The sequence below is a fragment of the Adiantum capillus-veneris genome, chromosome 5, assembly GCF_014529385.1.
Source record: "Adiantum capillus-veneris isolate H3 chromosome 5, ASM1452938v2, whole genome shotgun sequence".
Taxonomy (NCBI): Eukaryota; Viridiplantae; Streptophyta; class Polypodiopsida; order Polypodiales; family Pteridaceae; genus Adiantum; species Adiantum capillus-veneris.
Genome location: NC_140935.1, coordinates 47525631 through 47542161, shown reverse-complemented (window position 1 = coordinate 47542161; position 16531 = coordinate 47525631). Strand labels below are relative to the sequence as shown.

Here is a 16531-nt window from a genome sequence, read left to right as displayed (position 1 = left end):
TAAAAAGGAAAATATAGTAAAGTAAACCGAAAACCTTTGATATCAATACCAGAGAAGGAATATACTTTGAGGAATCTATGATAATTATCATAATCTTAGATAAATAGTTTAGGTATGTATTTTGGTCAAAAGTAACCGATTTTTGTATATAATGGACAAGAAAAATCAGGAAATAAATTTATCTAATTGCCAAATAAATAACCGAGGTCCAAAATACTTATTGAAGGGTGGGAAAAAAATTAATTATAGCATAATTAAGTTATAGGATGAGTAACCTATCAAATCGACTATTAAAGATCCCTATTTATTCCAAAAATCCTTATTTTTTGGGTAAACAAGGAAAATAAAGGTTATTCAATTAATCTTCTAATGGATTAAGTCTTTTTATAAGGCTGCCGAAATGGCTCCCAAGAGAACTAGGGGGAATCCTTTGGCTGAAGAAGAGGATGTTAGTAACAAGTGCAACAAAGCAACTAATGACCATGAAGCCAGGCCTAGCCATAGGCCAACAGAGGAGAGTCTACGGGCACCTTCCCCACAGAAAATGGATGAGCAGTCCCAGGTGGATTTCTATTATGTCATTAATAGCTTTTGGAGTTCATTTTAAGTTAAGCATTGCATACGTAAGGTTAGGAAGAAAAAAATTGGTTGTAAATGGAAGGTAACTTCCACGAAACCCATGAGCAATGATTGTAACTAAGAAAGAAATGATTGGGTTATGAATGATTAACTTAGGAAAGAAATGTTTGACCATCCTTAAGACAGCTTGTCTCAAGACACCTCTGATTCCTTGGAAATATTTTTACTCCAGGTAATGAGTAATGATGGAGATACCATCATGGAGGAGTCGATTACCTCGGCACGTGTGGAGTCTTTACTCCGTGTTTGTTTATGTTTATGGATAGTACTTTTAAGTTTATCCTAGAGGAACGGCCCGGTTGTATGGGCAACTGATTTTGGCGTATGGGCGCCCGGACTTTGGGTGAAGACTTTTTTCCACCCCGGTTTATATAAATAAGGAATGGGTGTTGTTTTTCACCCCTGTATAGGTGGTCTTGAGACAAGTTAGTACTGGTCAATGATACTTTAAAATGACATTACCTTGTCTTAAGTTTAAAGATGTTTGTTTTCTGAAAGAATGTCTTCAATACTGTTTTCAAAGGTTGTCTTAAGGAAATGCAGTTTGAAAAGTTAAAAAGGAATCATTGTTTTTAATTGTGAAAAGAATGTGGTAGTAATTAAACAACAATAGAATCATGTGTGAGTGCGGGGTGGTAAGTGGGGATTGACTAAGGTTGTCAATCATGGATGGGTGGACCTGATTAGTCAGGTAACTATCCATTCCCGCGCACTAAAACGTTTAGAAACTTCTTCACTTGGACGAGGAATCTACCAATAGCTGTGCCCTCACATATGCTAGGGGGAAAAAAGCGTTGGCTAAGGAAACTTTAATCTAAAGGATGAAGATATAGGGCCAGAATTTCTTTATAGGGTCCCGTCTCCACTGCGAGACAGGACTGGGTCTCTTCTAGGGCTATAAACCTAAACCATTGCCAATGGTAAGGGTGAATTCCCTGGAATATTTTTTGTTTAAAGACTTTGACTTTGGTAGGCTTAGAGACCTGTCAATGGTACCCTCCCGCTTTTGGTGTCGACGGGGTTGGGGACCTTACATAAATGCCATTTAGACTACTTCGTTATGTACACTATACAAGCTAGCCATATCTCACCCCAAGATATGTACAAATTGCTCTAGTGCAGTGAATGAGGTTAGTAAAGGAACTGCAGCCACTTAGTATTGATTGAGTACCATGCATGTTCACCAGGGATCAGTGAGGGGACTTCCCACAATTGTACCTACTGCCGGTATATTCCATCTTCGCTCATTGTTATTGGCCACAACCACAACAGTACGTTTTCCTAGTTAGCAGACTCCTTAGAACTCAACGAATCAGGTGATGATGCAATATCCTCCTGCAAAAAGAATATGCTTAGTTGCCACTTGTTACCAATTAAAGCATTCTATGGACATAAAAGACATGGCCTACTAAGCCCTAAGTTTACCTTGTCATCACTGTATGCATTGAGATACCCAAGAGAAGCTTCAAAAAATCCACAATGGTACAATAGGATTCCATACTCTTGCAGCTCCTTCCTATCCTCTCCCAGGAGAACAAGTCTCTCGCTTGTTGTGCAGGTTGAGATACAAGCTCAATCGACATGCCATTAAATTTATCACCATAGAAACATTCAACTAGTCATATGCCAACTCCTCAAAGCATAAAAACATAGCTAATCACCAGCAAGAGTGTGGCGCATATCACCAAAACTTGTGTTGGTCCAAATGCCCCGCTGCAATCAATGCTTAGCAGCTCTTGCAGAAGCAACTTGTGATCCCCTTTTGCAAATGCAAAAAAGACACACATCAGAAGAGTCATAATGATCACACAGCTAAGTAGCATAGGATTGGGCTTGCATACATGATATTTCTTGGTGCAGCAAAAAGAGACTCGACTGGTGCACTGGCACTCATGCTTATACCGTGGTTGGACACATCAGCTGCCTTCAGAAAATTGCTCCCCTCTGTGCTTCCAAGGCCAGTATATATGTTCTAGTACAGTCAGGATCTGTACAAATACAAAAATTAGAGGGGTCAATATGTAACTACTGACCATGAGATGCACCCAGTTTTATGTTCAAAGCATAACTGCAGAGAATAGACTATTGACCTCAACGAGAAGTCCTTTCGGTGTGAGGACCTGCAATGAACTGCCTTCGGAAAGTCCTAAACAAGCTTTCCTTGCAACAGGATGGGGTAGAGAGAATTTGTCTAAGGGAGTTATCATATAAACCACAAAGTCTATGACACCCCACGAATTTAATATCTTCACAAGACTACTATACATAATCGCGAGTATTGCTGGATGACCAAGCCTCCTTGTCAAGACATGTTACAATAACTATCTACTCAGAGCATATTCCGATTAGAGTACTCGCATAGTGGAAACAGTGTCCTTCATGAAATGCTTACCATATTGAAGTAGCAATCTCTTGCATCGGCATTTGAATTGGTACTTACTCTCTGGAAACTCTGGTATAGAAACATCGACTATGTGTGTGTGTGTGTGTGTGTGTGTGTGTGTGTGTGTGTGTGTGTGTGTGTGTGTGTGTGTGTGTGTGTGTGTGTGTGTGTGTGTGTGTGTGTGTGTGTGTGTGTGTGTGTGTGTGTGTGTGTGTGTGTGTGTGTGTGTGTGTGTGTGTGTGTGTGTGTGTGTGTGTTAGAGAGAGAGAGAGTGAGAGAGAGAGTGGGCTGGTTCCCATTTTAGTAATAATGTAGAACATTACATCATCACGGCCATCCGCCCGTATACAAGGATCACCTAAAGTGAAAAAACCCCAAGGATATACAATAAAGCCCTCTAGGGGAAAATCTCCAGAGACACCAACAAAGCATACAAAAAAACCACAACAGAAAGTGGTGGGGGAAGTAGAAACCACTCAATAGCAATTGCATGAATCTACTCCAAGTGTCATAAACCCGAGTGATGCAGAGCCCAAGGCTATAAACTTTCAATATCGAGAAGACTAGTCTCCCCAACTGCAGTCATCAAATATACTCTGACAATATCACCAACTCTCTGTCTAATCCAAATCCTGAAGGTCAAGGAAGTGTAACTTGCAGAAATGCCCTGAATCATCTCCACTATTCATCTGCTGAGTGAGTGCTCATCCATACCAGAGGAAGTTGATGCATGTCTCGTTGAAAAAAATGATGAGTGAGGTCCTAAGGAGCCAATTCTATCACAAAAGTGACACACGAATAACAAGTAGACTATGAATCAATCCACATCAACCTCCCCAAACCTCTGTCAAAATGTGTCATAAAATCCATGGCCTCACTACCAACCATGCACTCTAACTGGTGGACGACTTGGAAAAAGGTAGCATCATCTATAGAGAAAGCATCTCTCTCTACCAACCATGCACTCTAACTGGTGGAGGACTTGGAAAAAGGTAGCATCATCTATAGAGAAAGCGTCTCTCTCTCTCTCTCTCTCTCTCTCTCTCTCTCTCTCTCTCTCTCTCTCTCTCTCTCTCTCTCTCTCTCTCTCTCTCTCTCTCTCTCTCTCTCTCTCTCTCTCTCTCTCTCTCTCTCTCATTGGAGTGCAGTAGAAGCAGAGGGAAGACAAACCATGTGAGAAAACACGAGAGAGAGAGGAGGAGATGAGGAAAGCTAACAAGCTCAATAACTCCAGATGGCAAGAATCTACAATGGATCCTGGAAAACACAAGTGGGTGGCACCCTATATATAGGGTGCCAGCCCCTCAGTAGGCAAGCCAAAAAGCACATGATGGAGGGAAAAAAACCCACGTGAGAAAATAGGAAGTCGACGTGAACATAAAGTGCAGAGTCGACGTGGACGTGAACATGGTAGGAAGCCCGGTGACCATACCTAAGTGCAACAAAATCCTGTATAAGGAGGTGCAATGGGTGGCCAACCCACAACCAAGGGCGTGTGCAATGTGAAAGATAGCCGGGAATTGAGAAGGGAAGCATCTAGAGGTGAATACAAAACCTCTAACAACCACCCTCAGCAACAAATGCGAAAAGATGCTGATGGAGAAAATGCCGATGGAAAATGCGCATGTCTGGACAAATCTGAAGAAGAAGAAAGGAAGAAGCACCAACTCAAGAAACAACAAACTGCCCAACTCAAAGCAATGAAGATCAAATTGATGACTAACACTGATCAAGTTGCACAAGGAAGCTGTACAAAAGGGCCTAGAAACGTGTAAATCGTGATGTACAAGGGAATGTGGAAGAGAGATAAGGACACAGAGTGAGATGGAAGCCTCCCCTGAATCAAACAATCTGACCACAAAGAGAAAACTATCAATGTCGAGGATAGACAGGCAACACTCCAGGTCAAAGAGTGATCAAGGGTGGTTGATGGAGAGGCTATAGAATGACACCATCCGCAACCACAAGAGCAGCAGTTGTTGCAGAACAGGAGTCTGTCCCTGACGGAGCATCCGAGTCTCCATCTCTATGGCGATCACGTCTCCAATAACAACGAGCCTCTATATGACCTTGTCATCCACAATATGTACACAAAACATCAAGTCTAGTGAGCTGGGAACCAGAACCAGGCTGACCTTGTTGAGCGGCCCCTCTACCACGGGCTACAAACACATCGTCAAAAGTACCGGTAAAATCCCACTCCTCAATATGTTAAATAATCTGCTGCAAAGCAGGGAGAAGACCCTCCCAAGTGGTGGCAAGGTAAGAGGATACACGTGACTAGAATAGAGAAACGTACTAAAAAGGAAGGTTTGCCAACAACCGAGTCACCATGTCCTCAGAGCTAATCACTTGCCGCAAGCTGCAAGCTCCTCACAAAGCTGCTGCATGCGAGAGATGAAATCTTGGAGAGTGGAAAACTACGAGAACTGAAAGGGTCATCAGTTGCTTCTCCAATGCAAGGATACAACCAGGGGTATGCGCCTTGTTCAGCGCGCGAAGGTACTCCCATGAAGACCAACCACGCAAAAAACACAAGTGAGAGAGAAGAAGATGAGAGACAAATGGGGAAAGGTGGCAAGCTCAATAACTCCAAATGGCAAGAATCTACAATGGATCATGGAAAACACAAGTGGGTGTAGGGTGCTAGCCCCTCAGTAGGCAAGCCAAAAAGCCCACGATGGAAGGAAAAAACCCCACGTGAGAAATCAGGGAGTCAACGTGAACATAAAGTGCCGAGTCGACGTGGATGTGAGCATGGCAAGAAGCCCGGTGGCCATGCTTAAGTGCAACAGAATCCCGTACCGGGAGGTGCAATGGGTGGTATGTACAATGTGTGTGTGTGTGTGTGTGTGTGTGTGTGTGTTTGATTGTAGGCGATTAGCATATGTGTGTGAATGTAGGTGTGAGTGTGTGTGTGTGTGTGTGTATAAGTTTGAATGTGAATGTGTGAGTGTATCTTTGTGTGTGTTAGCTTAATTGTAGGTGATTGAGATAATGAAAAAACTAATCAAAAATCAAAAAATGAGAGAGCGAAATTAATCGAGAGAGAGAGAAGGAGTTTTTTGCGCTGTTGTTGATCTGAGTAGGAGAGGAGATGAGCGTGGGGGAATGGGAAAAGGGATTGTGTGTGTGTGTGTGTGTGTGTGTGTGTGTGTGTGTGTGTGTGTGTGTGTGTGTGTGTGTGTGTGTGTGTGTGTAGGTGAAAGAGAGAGAGAAATCATTCTTCACTGCTATAGTCCAAACAGGGAAAGGGAAGAGTGGGAATGTGGGAGGGGAGAGGAGAGGATGGGGGAGAGATGAAGTGAGGGAGAGGGTGTGTATGTGTGTGTATGTTTGTGTGTGTGTGTGTGTGTGTGTGTGTGTGTGTATGGAGGTGGTCCTCCCCCCGGTGCACAAGGAAAACAGAAAGAGAGAGAGAGAGAGAGAGAGAGAGAGAGAGAGAGATGCTTTAATTTGGGCGAGCGCACCCCTTGCTGCCGACTACAAGGTGAAGGGGGGGAAGGTGGGGTGTTTCATGTGGATGGCGACGGGGGAGGAGGAAGAGGGGAAATTGCGTGGGGGGCGCCTCCTCTGGCTATCGACGAGAGATTAATGGGAGAGGGGGGGATGTGGGGCAGGTGTCCACACGCCTCCCCGTGCATCCTCTCCTTTTAATTTTGTTAAATAATCAACCCCCATGAAGAGGGGTTTCGTGCGCAAAAACCAGCGTCATAGCCCTCCCCTAAGGCTAAAGGTATTCATACCTCTAGCGCAAGGTCTGATGGTGAATTTTTGTTGGGTGAATTATCCTCCATTGAGAATTCTAGGAAATTTTTCTGACAGATCTGAGCCTTCCCTTTGCAATATGGAGCATTGTTGATGAGTCAATACCTGGTGGCCTTGCGAATAAGCCAACGTCGTTGACTATTGTTAAAATCTTCATGGAATCGATACATAGTGGCCTTGCGAATAAGGTAGCGTTGTTGACCTTTGTTGTAATCTTCATGGCACTCCCCTGTTTCTAAGAACTTCATAGTATCATGCATATCATCACATCCTTGGAATAAAGGCAATTTTTATTTGCTAGCATTAATAGGAACTCCTTTTAGCTGCTTGGTTGCTAGTGCAGTAGCCTCTTGATTTCCAACTCTAGGCAAATGATGAAGTTGGATCGCTTGAAAGTGGTTGAAAAGGGTTTTGACTTGTCCATGATGTGCTAACAGGCATTGGTTTTTATAGGCCCAAAAAACTTTAACTTGCTTGACCATTAGTACAGCATCACCAAAGACATTCAGTCTTTGGAAAACATATCACCGCAACTTTTGCACCACAAGTATACTGCCATCAATCGATTGGATATGATGTTGCACTACTGATACCCCAATAATCTTGTCGTACTCACCAATAAACAAAGAGGTAAAACCTTTGTGTGTAAGTGCATTCTCTTTCCTCTCCTCCTCACTTAGCTTTGGAGAAGTCGTTTGGAGTAGCTTACTCTCTTCTACAGAAGGTGGAATGCTCGAAATGTTACCTTATTCTGATGGTTGTATGTCTGGTAAATTGTGGCTCTCACTTAAAGTCAGACACAGTTGATGTGAAATTTTATTGATATATCTTAGATCAAAGTATCGGCCACAAATGGATCCTCGACGCAATGCATCTTATATAGTGGGTCACATCACTGAATTCATTTGAGGTATTTATCTTCCTTTTAATTTAATGTATTTACTTGACCTATTATTTTCTTGAAAGATTGGCTTATACATTGACTTACTTTGTTGAAGATCCACCGCAATGGAGGGGACGAGTTCCTGCTATGTTTTTAGTGATCTTATTTGATACCACTCATATTATATTGTAAGAGTTTTTATATGGTATATTGGCAGTTTTAAGCTTTTATTGCTTTACATAATTCATGGATGCCTTTGCAGAGATCATTGCCATCAAGGATTTATCATCGTAGGTGTTTATGAAATGTTATACTTAAGTAGAGATATGTCTATGGAAGTTCTTGGATACTACCATGTTGCCTTTTCTCCGGACCACGAGCATCATCAAATTCAAGTTAACATTTGGTTTGTGAGTGACAAGAGGCCAGTCAATGCACAACAAGTGGGGGTTGTTGGAGATCACACTACACCATATCGATTGAGGATATTTACATTAGTTGAAACACCCCCCCGTATTTTACAAAATGTATACAACATAGGTCCTTGGACTTATAGAATTCCTAACGTGGTCTCTCGAAGGCTACACTTTGAATAACTCTTTTATATTGTCTCCGCTACATTCAAAATATTCAAAGCATCTTTATAAGTTGTGAAATTTCAAAGTCTTTTGAATTTCTTTCATTCCTCTCTCTCTCTCTCTCTCTCTCTCTCTCTCTCTCTCTCTCTCTCTCTCTCTCTCAAATCCTTCACTTAAACAAAAGAAATAAGGACACGCTTCTCTACGGTATGACCATCAAAGTCTTCTTTGTTCTATTTCATCTCTCTTGATCTTAAACTTCTAAATCTTCGTTGTTAGAGCAGATCAAGAATGGCACGATACATCATGGTTTCGTACACCCTTAATGATGTACCTTTTTATATTAGAGGTATGTAAAATCTTATCTTTGATACTTATTTTTACCATATTTGTCAAGGAAATAGTACATGGTGTTGGTGGCATCATTGGGTGTATTCATATATAGATGGGTGGTATGGAAATTGTGGACGCTTAAGCATTTCACTATGCAAAGTGCCACAAATATTGAGCGAAATGAAATTGATGAGAGTCCTACAAGAACTACATATGGTTGTTATTTATTATGTCAATGTTTGTGGTTGTGATATTCAATTGCGGAAGATATATCACAATCATAAATCTTATATTTCAGATGAATAGTTTAAAGTTTTGAAATTAATTGTGGAGTTTATCAATGCGATATATTGGAATGATCCTTAGCCGTCCAAGTATAGAGTAGAATATGAGTCGTTGTACAAACTCCAAGAGGATTGAGATTTTAGATGGAGTATGTAGCAGGTGCAAAGTGCATGAAGAGTCCCTCCCACACTTATTTGCCAATTGAAAACCAATATATTTTTTAAATAGAGCTCTCAAAAGCGTGCAATGTTGATGCTACTCTTGGAGGTCTTTATTATCAGGAACACGCAGTTTTTTGGCACTACAAGAGGTTGTGTGCACTTGTGACGTTTTTAGCGACGGAAATACATTGGGTTTTTATACTCCCCGGTGTCGCTAAGATCACCGTTTATTAATAGCCTAGCTACGGGAACATTTCTATATGTGTCTCTATATAGAGATGCATATAGCAACGGTTGCATGCTTCGTATAGCGACGCTCATAGCGATGTTGCAGAGCCTTAAATAGCGACGCCCAATAGTACAATGTTTTAGGTGGTAGGGCATTCAACCATCAACCATATTGAATGTTTTAATAATAGAGTAAACCTAAGTGAATCCAAGATAAGCCCATATTCACCTTTGAAAGAAAGTGCAAGGTATAGATCAAGAGTAGTCACTAACAAGACAATATAACCATCAATTCCATCATGCATAGTATTGTTTGCAAAATCAAAATATAGCACTGACAAAAGTAAATCAATGACAATTGTACACATCATAGGCAAAATCACTTTATTCTTAAGCTTTGTAAATGTAATAGTTAAAACACCATTGTCATTATTGAGAAAATACATGGTTTTCCAATAGTTACAAAAAAAAGTATACACATCATCTCATTATACATGCTATGACAAAAGGAAACTAATGCTTTTGAGCTAATGGATCTCTTGACATTCTTTGGCAATGAAGCTCTATTTTGGCATGACGATTAGTAATTGAAGTGTTCGTATTGTGCTTATACTTTTTTACAGTGTTTAAGTGCACTTTTAACAAGTGGCCATGTTGATCATCTTTCTCTCTCTCTCTCTCTCTCTCTCTCTCTCTCTCTCTCTCTCTCTCTAATTTTAAGCTTTGAGTACTAATGTTGCCCTCTTTTCTTGCAACCAATTAAATGGCCCACGAAATTGTGAATATTTTTCCAAGTGTAAAAAATCTTATTGTTGATGTCATTGAAGAAAGTTTTTTAACTGCTGAATGGGGATGGCAATGGGCATGGGAAGTGATCGAGAAAAACTACACAGTTTGGGGGTCATATGTAGATGAAGAGTTGGACACGATTTACATCAGTTTGCTTGATCCCTATTTCTTTCCCAATCTTAAGCTCATGCTCTTAAAGCAAGAGCTTGGGTTGATTCGTCATTACAAATTTACTTGAGCTGGGTTCAAAAAATAGATTTAAGAGAAGTTTGTAGATCTCCTACTCAATATCTTGATCCCATTGAAATAGCATGACTAAGAGTGCTATACAGATATATTCCTGAGCCTTTTCGGCAATAATATAAACTGTTTTTTTTAAATATGTCTCTTTAGTGATTTGCTTTTATGTAATCTGTGTGTGTGTGTGTGTGCGTGTGTGTGTGTGTGTGTGTGTGCGCGCGCGCACGTGGAAGAGAGAAGGAGAAGAGAAAGATGTGAAAAGGTTAAATGTAGCAAGAGTAGTCTAAAGGGGCCTAAGACAAAGTGAGATAAAAACTTGCATTTGAACAATGGGTAAATAAGTATTCGTACGATATTGGTGATAGTGCCGATCATGTGTGTGTCATGGAGAGATGTATAAAGATATACACACACAAACACATACACACTAAGGTGGTAAGAGCGAGCGAGACCCACCGGTAGGCAGGTCGCATGAGCTAGTTAGCACTAGTTTTATCGTTGGACGTTTAAATATACTAAAACACTTCAGTGTCCTCTTTTCCTATCAATTTTTGATATTACTTTTGTGAAGCGCTATCTAAATATTTATCATACTTTAGCTAGTTTACAAGGTGAAAAACAAAGATAAATTTTCTCTATCTTAAAATACATGGCATATTTGTAGTTTGATGATAAGTTTTGACTTGAAAATTGGACCATATTTCGGAATTGATTATCAAAAATCTCATAAAGTAATTTCTAGGTCTTGAAGAAATGTTTAAATTTTTTTATGTTTCTATCCTTTAAATGATCAAATACAATTACCAAGCACATAAAAATCAAGTCACAAGGCTTGTTTTTGTTTCTTTTTATTTATAAACACAAACTTGTAAATCTGAAAATGGAGAGAGAGAGAGAGAGAGAGAGAGGGGCAAATTTTGGCCTCCAAAACTCTTTCCAAAAAGGTGATGGCGTCTAAGGCTAATGTTTTGATCAAACTAACCTATTTGTTGGGGCTCCAAGCTCATTAAAATCTTAGAGATTGAAGCCCATCTCAAAACCTTTTCCGTGCACAAGATTGGCCAATAAAGCCATGGTCGAAGGGTTGTTGGAGATAAGTGTAAAGAGAGGGCTTATCAAACTCATCCCAAAACAGATCTAATGTTCTCAACTGAAACATTGGTGCCCTATAACGATGATGTTGGTGGCCTACAAAATTATAGCTAAAGCAGTAGCACTCAGACTAGTCCCCTTACTAACCAGGATCATCTCTCCCCATCAACATGGGTTCATCAAAGGAAGGTACATTTATGATAACATCTTGGCAGCAATGGTGGGCATCGAATACGCAACTGTCACAAAGCAGGAGTGCATTCTACTGCAGTTGGACCTAGACAAGGCTTATGACAGAATAACATGGACATATATAGAAGCCGTCATGAAAGCTCTGGGATTTGGGCCTCGCCTATGTCGGGCTGGTACATGTAATGGGGGCTAGAAGCCAGTCAGAGCTCCTATTCAATGATAGAATTGTGGGCTCTTTTGAGGTCAAAAGGTCTATTAAGCAAGGATGCCCTCTGGCCCCCCTACTTTTCACCATAGGATCACATCCTTTAATCATGACGCTCAAAGCTAGTGCTGAACGAGGGGAGTTGCAAGGCCTTGTCTTACCAAGAAATAGCCAACTCCTAGAAAAACTTTTTGCAGACAATTCTCTCCTCTTCTCAAAGGTGTGCCCCCAGGTCATTAGAAAAGCTTTGGAGATTGTACAAATATTCTCAGTAGCTTCGGGGTCCCAGTGTAATATAGAGAAGTCAAGGTTGATCTCCCTATCGAAAAATGACTCATTTGACCCTTCTGTCTGGTCAGGGGAGATTGTCACAAAGGGGAATATCTTTAGACATCTAGGAGCCCCCTTGGGGGTGGACGTAAGTCACAAGCAAAGATTTTAAGTGGGTGCTTGAAAAAATCAAAACAAAACCAAGTAGGTGGGAGTATGTTCTTCTCCCATTCCCAAGTCGGATAAAAGTGTCGAATGCCTTTATGATTCCTTATATTGCCTTCACTAGCCCACTTCTCAAGATGGCTAAGTGTCAGTGGAAAGAGTTCTTAAAACCAGTAAAAAGATTTTTATGGAAAAATAACACGAAATCTTCCAGGCCATGGCAATGGGCCCGTTGGGAATCAGTTGCTCGGCCGGGGAATCAAGGAGGCTTTGGAATTCTCACCCTGTGGCCCATGCAGAAGCTGTTACACCAAAATTGTTGTTTCCTTGGCTAAACAGGATCAAGTTTGGGTTGACATGATCAGAGATATGACAGAAGCAACTAAAAGGGTGGAAAGTGGAGAGGGGTGGAGGTTCATGACAAACTGTTAGCCCTGGCGTGGTCTACCTTAAGACTGGGGGGCAGCTCAAGAGAATTGGTAAGAAAATGCAATAGAGTAGCAAGAGTCTTAAAGTGGGGGGGAAGAAGCCAGATACTTCAAGAACTCCATTCTGCATTGGTCCCCCTGGCTTTCCAAAGTTGTTGATCTGCCACAAACTCCCTATTGGATTGAGACAGCCAAGAAGCTAAATAATAAGGGTCTGAAGCGACTTGGACACTTCTGGGATAGTGGCAACAAGAGTTGGAAAACCATTGACATTATGGATACCCAGTACCAACTTAATAGCTTGGAGGTCTTGCTTGTCCACAAAGTGATGAAAGAGCTTGACAATCTAGTGATGCCAATCTGTGATTCGGAGTTGGACTGGAATGCCTGGAAATGGCCCGGAAGCAGTCTCTTGTGGAAACCCCATACTAAAAGCATTTATCAGACAATGATGCAAAAGATGAATTGATCTAGCCCCCTTAACAAGCTATGGAAAAAGAAATGGCCGGAGGAAAGGTGGGAGCATGTAATGGAGAACATATGGAAGCCAAGGTTCTTTGGGGTGCTCTACCAACGGGGGTGAAGATTCAAGTGAGAGGGATTGGGTCAGATCGATGCTTGGGGTGCAGGTTGGCTAGTGAAGATCTTGCCCACCTATTCATGGACTGCCCAACTATCAAAGGCCTTGCAGGGAAAATATGCAAGTGGGTCCAAAGAACATGGAAAATTAGTTCTTTCAAGACTGGCCTATTCCTTGGAGGTAAGAATTTAGGTAGTCCTACACTCCTCGTCAGCACTCAAATAGTCAGATACTTCTTCTTACATAATGTATGGCAGACAAGGAACTGCCGTGTTTTTGAAGGTGGTTTTGAGGTGGCGAGCTTCACAGAAATTATACAAGAAAGAAAAGTGCTAATATCGACACTTGGGCGCAAGCAACACTCGGAGGATTGGTCTAGGACTACTTGTGCCTTGTTGTCAACAGATGGAATGCCTAGGATGGGGGCAAATCTTGGCCATCGGTAAATAAAAGATCTAAGAATGACAAGATTATGGACCTTGTGTATCAAAGATGAGAGGGCGGGTTGGTAGGGGTGGCTGTCCTGATAGCCGATGTAATTATGGTCCCTGGATGTTGTCATGGCTTAACATGAGCATGACAAGGCCTTGTAATTTTTTGAGCTATTCAATGTAATTCACTCACAATTGTGAGTTTTGCTATAAAAAAAAAACCTTTTCCGTGCAAAATATCTTGACATCCTAGAACTCTTCTTAATACCTTAAAAAATAAGACTATAGATATCCCAATTTTGGTCATTCCTTGTATTTGGATATGTTTTTCTTTAAATGGATAAACATTTTTTTTTTAATATCCAATCGTGCAGTTTTGACAAATTAAGAAAAACAACCATATGTAGCTTACACAAGTAGTCATTGGAATACAAAGAGTGCATATATGTCTTTATGAAACTGGAAATTACAATAAGAACATGTTTTACTTTGCCTACTAGCAATGAAAGCATGAAAATTGCTTGTCAAACCCACACACTTCACATTATTTTGATAGTCTCAACTAGGTCTTTAACCCGTGATTCGGATGGGGTTTTGGGGGTTGTTGTGTGTGTGTGTGTGGGGTTTGTTTTGGGTTTTTGTTTTGGGTTTGGGGGGGGGGGGGGGGGGGGGGGGGGGGGAGAGAGAGAGAGAGAGAGAGAGAGAAGGAAAATAGAGACAAATTGACAAAAGATAACTCTAAAAATCGTGACTTTACACGATTCAATATCCAAGGCATTTACAGTCCATAGTGTGTCCCAAAATTGATGTCAAACGGCAAGTCCAAGAAAATCATCAATCTAGAAGCTAGTAGACCTATTGTCAAGGCTAACAACAAGCAATTGTAAATTTTCACCTCCTAGGCTGCTCCTTCCTCATCTATTTTGTGGCAAGTTGGCCAGCTAAAGGTCAGCATTCTTTTCTCATTACATGTCAAAATAATTATAGGGTTTTACAATTAGTATAAATGCATATACATATGCGAGTATAGATCTCTCTCTCTCTCTTCCTCTCTCTCTCTCTCTCTCTCTCTCTCTCTCTCTCTCTCTCTCTCTCTCTCTTTTTGTGGTAATGTGCATATATCTCAGCTCCTTGCAGGCAAATTGAGTGTGCATGTCCCAGGAGTTTCAGACATGACAACTTCCTGCTACTACCAAACATAGCCTAAGAAAGAGGGGGTGTGCAGGGAGGAAAGTATACAAAGTTGGATGATGTTGCACACCCAAAAGCTACCTAACCCTTAGCAGGAAGGGCCTGGGGAGAAATATTTGGGCAAAACCATTTTCTTGAACTAACGCAAATCCCTTCTCCTCCTCTCAAGAGAACATTTTAAAACATGGTGATTTTTTTCTAGTTTACACTATTTTAGCCTAGTTTACACTATTTTAGCCTAAGTTTAGATAAAATTTTTAGTTTACACTATTTTAGCCTAAATTTTTTTCTAGTTTACACTATTTTAGCCTAAGTTTAGATAAAATTTTTACCTTTTGCTTAGCTGTCATGGGAATTTTGGGATTCCCAAAAGGAAGAGATGTATGCAAAGGCATATTTAGAGAGAGAGAGAGAGAGAGAGAGAGAGAGAGGGAGAGAGGTCTCTCTCTCTCTCTCTCTCTCTCTCTCTCTCTCTATATATATATATATATATATATATATATATATATATATATATATATATATATATATATATATATATATATATATATATATATATATATATATATATATATATATATATCTTAGCACCTTCAAACCATTATTCTAACCACCTTGAGCCTTGAGTACATAAAGCTTGCCATCTGACGAGACAGTGCCTACAATCAGTTGGTGCTTGTCTCCCTCATCACCAACTGCAGTTTTGGTTAGTACAAAGATGTTGTAGTAATTCTTCCCATTAATGTTGGGCATCGAGTGTTCCAAGACTTTTACTGTTGCTACAGCATTGGGGTCAAACCCTCCCTAGGAATCTGTCTTGCCACTGTAGGCTTGCTTGCCTAGAAAATAGAACACAGATTCAAGGAACTTCTCAGGGGATCCATAGTCCTTGATAAAGATATTCGCTTCTGGAAGAACCATAACTACCAGGTTGCTATTGGCATCAGATTTGTCCTCATACCGCAGCACTATGTTAGGGAACGCCTGCTCCTTACTAGGGTTTTACGTGGATGGGATGTCAACTTTAAATCCATCACCGGAGTAAGAAACAAATCTTGTATCTTTTTTGGGAGCTCCAAAGGCATTGGCTACTTCTCCATATGCTGCCTCGACAGGGTGAATAGATGGAGAGACGGCAGCAACAGCAGCAGCTCAGGCAGATTCCTATCATCTCCTTCGATGTTGCAGCAGTGATTCTCACTGGCGGGCTTCAATCAAGAGGGTTCAAAAACAAGTGGGGTCAATGGACCAAAGAATATTGCAGTAGCTGAACCTCGGTGCATGCCTCCAAATCTTTCCACCATCAACACCAACAGTGACAAGCCCTATATGAAGGCTAGAAGCAGCCCATTGCTAATATTATTATCGGCATCAGTACATTGGACTGCACCATCGCCACTCTTGCTCTGCTCACACCATCGTTGCTAGCATCATCATCATCGCCATCACTAATTTGTCCTTTTACCCTGCCATGGCTGTAGCTCTTGCTTCTTGCTTGCTCTTGAAGAAGATCGTTGCTACCCCATTTGCAGATTTGTGTATGTATGGCATTTGTTATGTATGGTTCATTGCTATAATTAGTGGATGTCTATATGTACGCGTCTGTCACACGTGTCAATGCAAGGGACTTGCCGATACACTGTGTGCGAGCCACAAATGGCTCCAAGCACACAACTAGACTAATCTAGCA

At 41.0% G+C, this 16531-nt stretch overlaps 2 pseudogenes; both read right to left on the bottom strand.

Moving 5' to 3' along the window:
• Window positions 1–1857: 1857 nt before the first annotated feature.
• LOC147457258 (uncharacterized) lies at window positions 1858–3106 on the bottom strand (annotated as a pseudogene).
• Window positions 3107–6028: 2922 nt separating this feature from the next.
• Window positions 6029–16287, bottom strand: LOC147457257 (putative oxygen-evolving enhancer protein 2-2; annotated as a pseudogene).
• Between the last annotated feature and the right edge of the window lie 244 nt (window positions 16288–16531).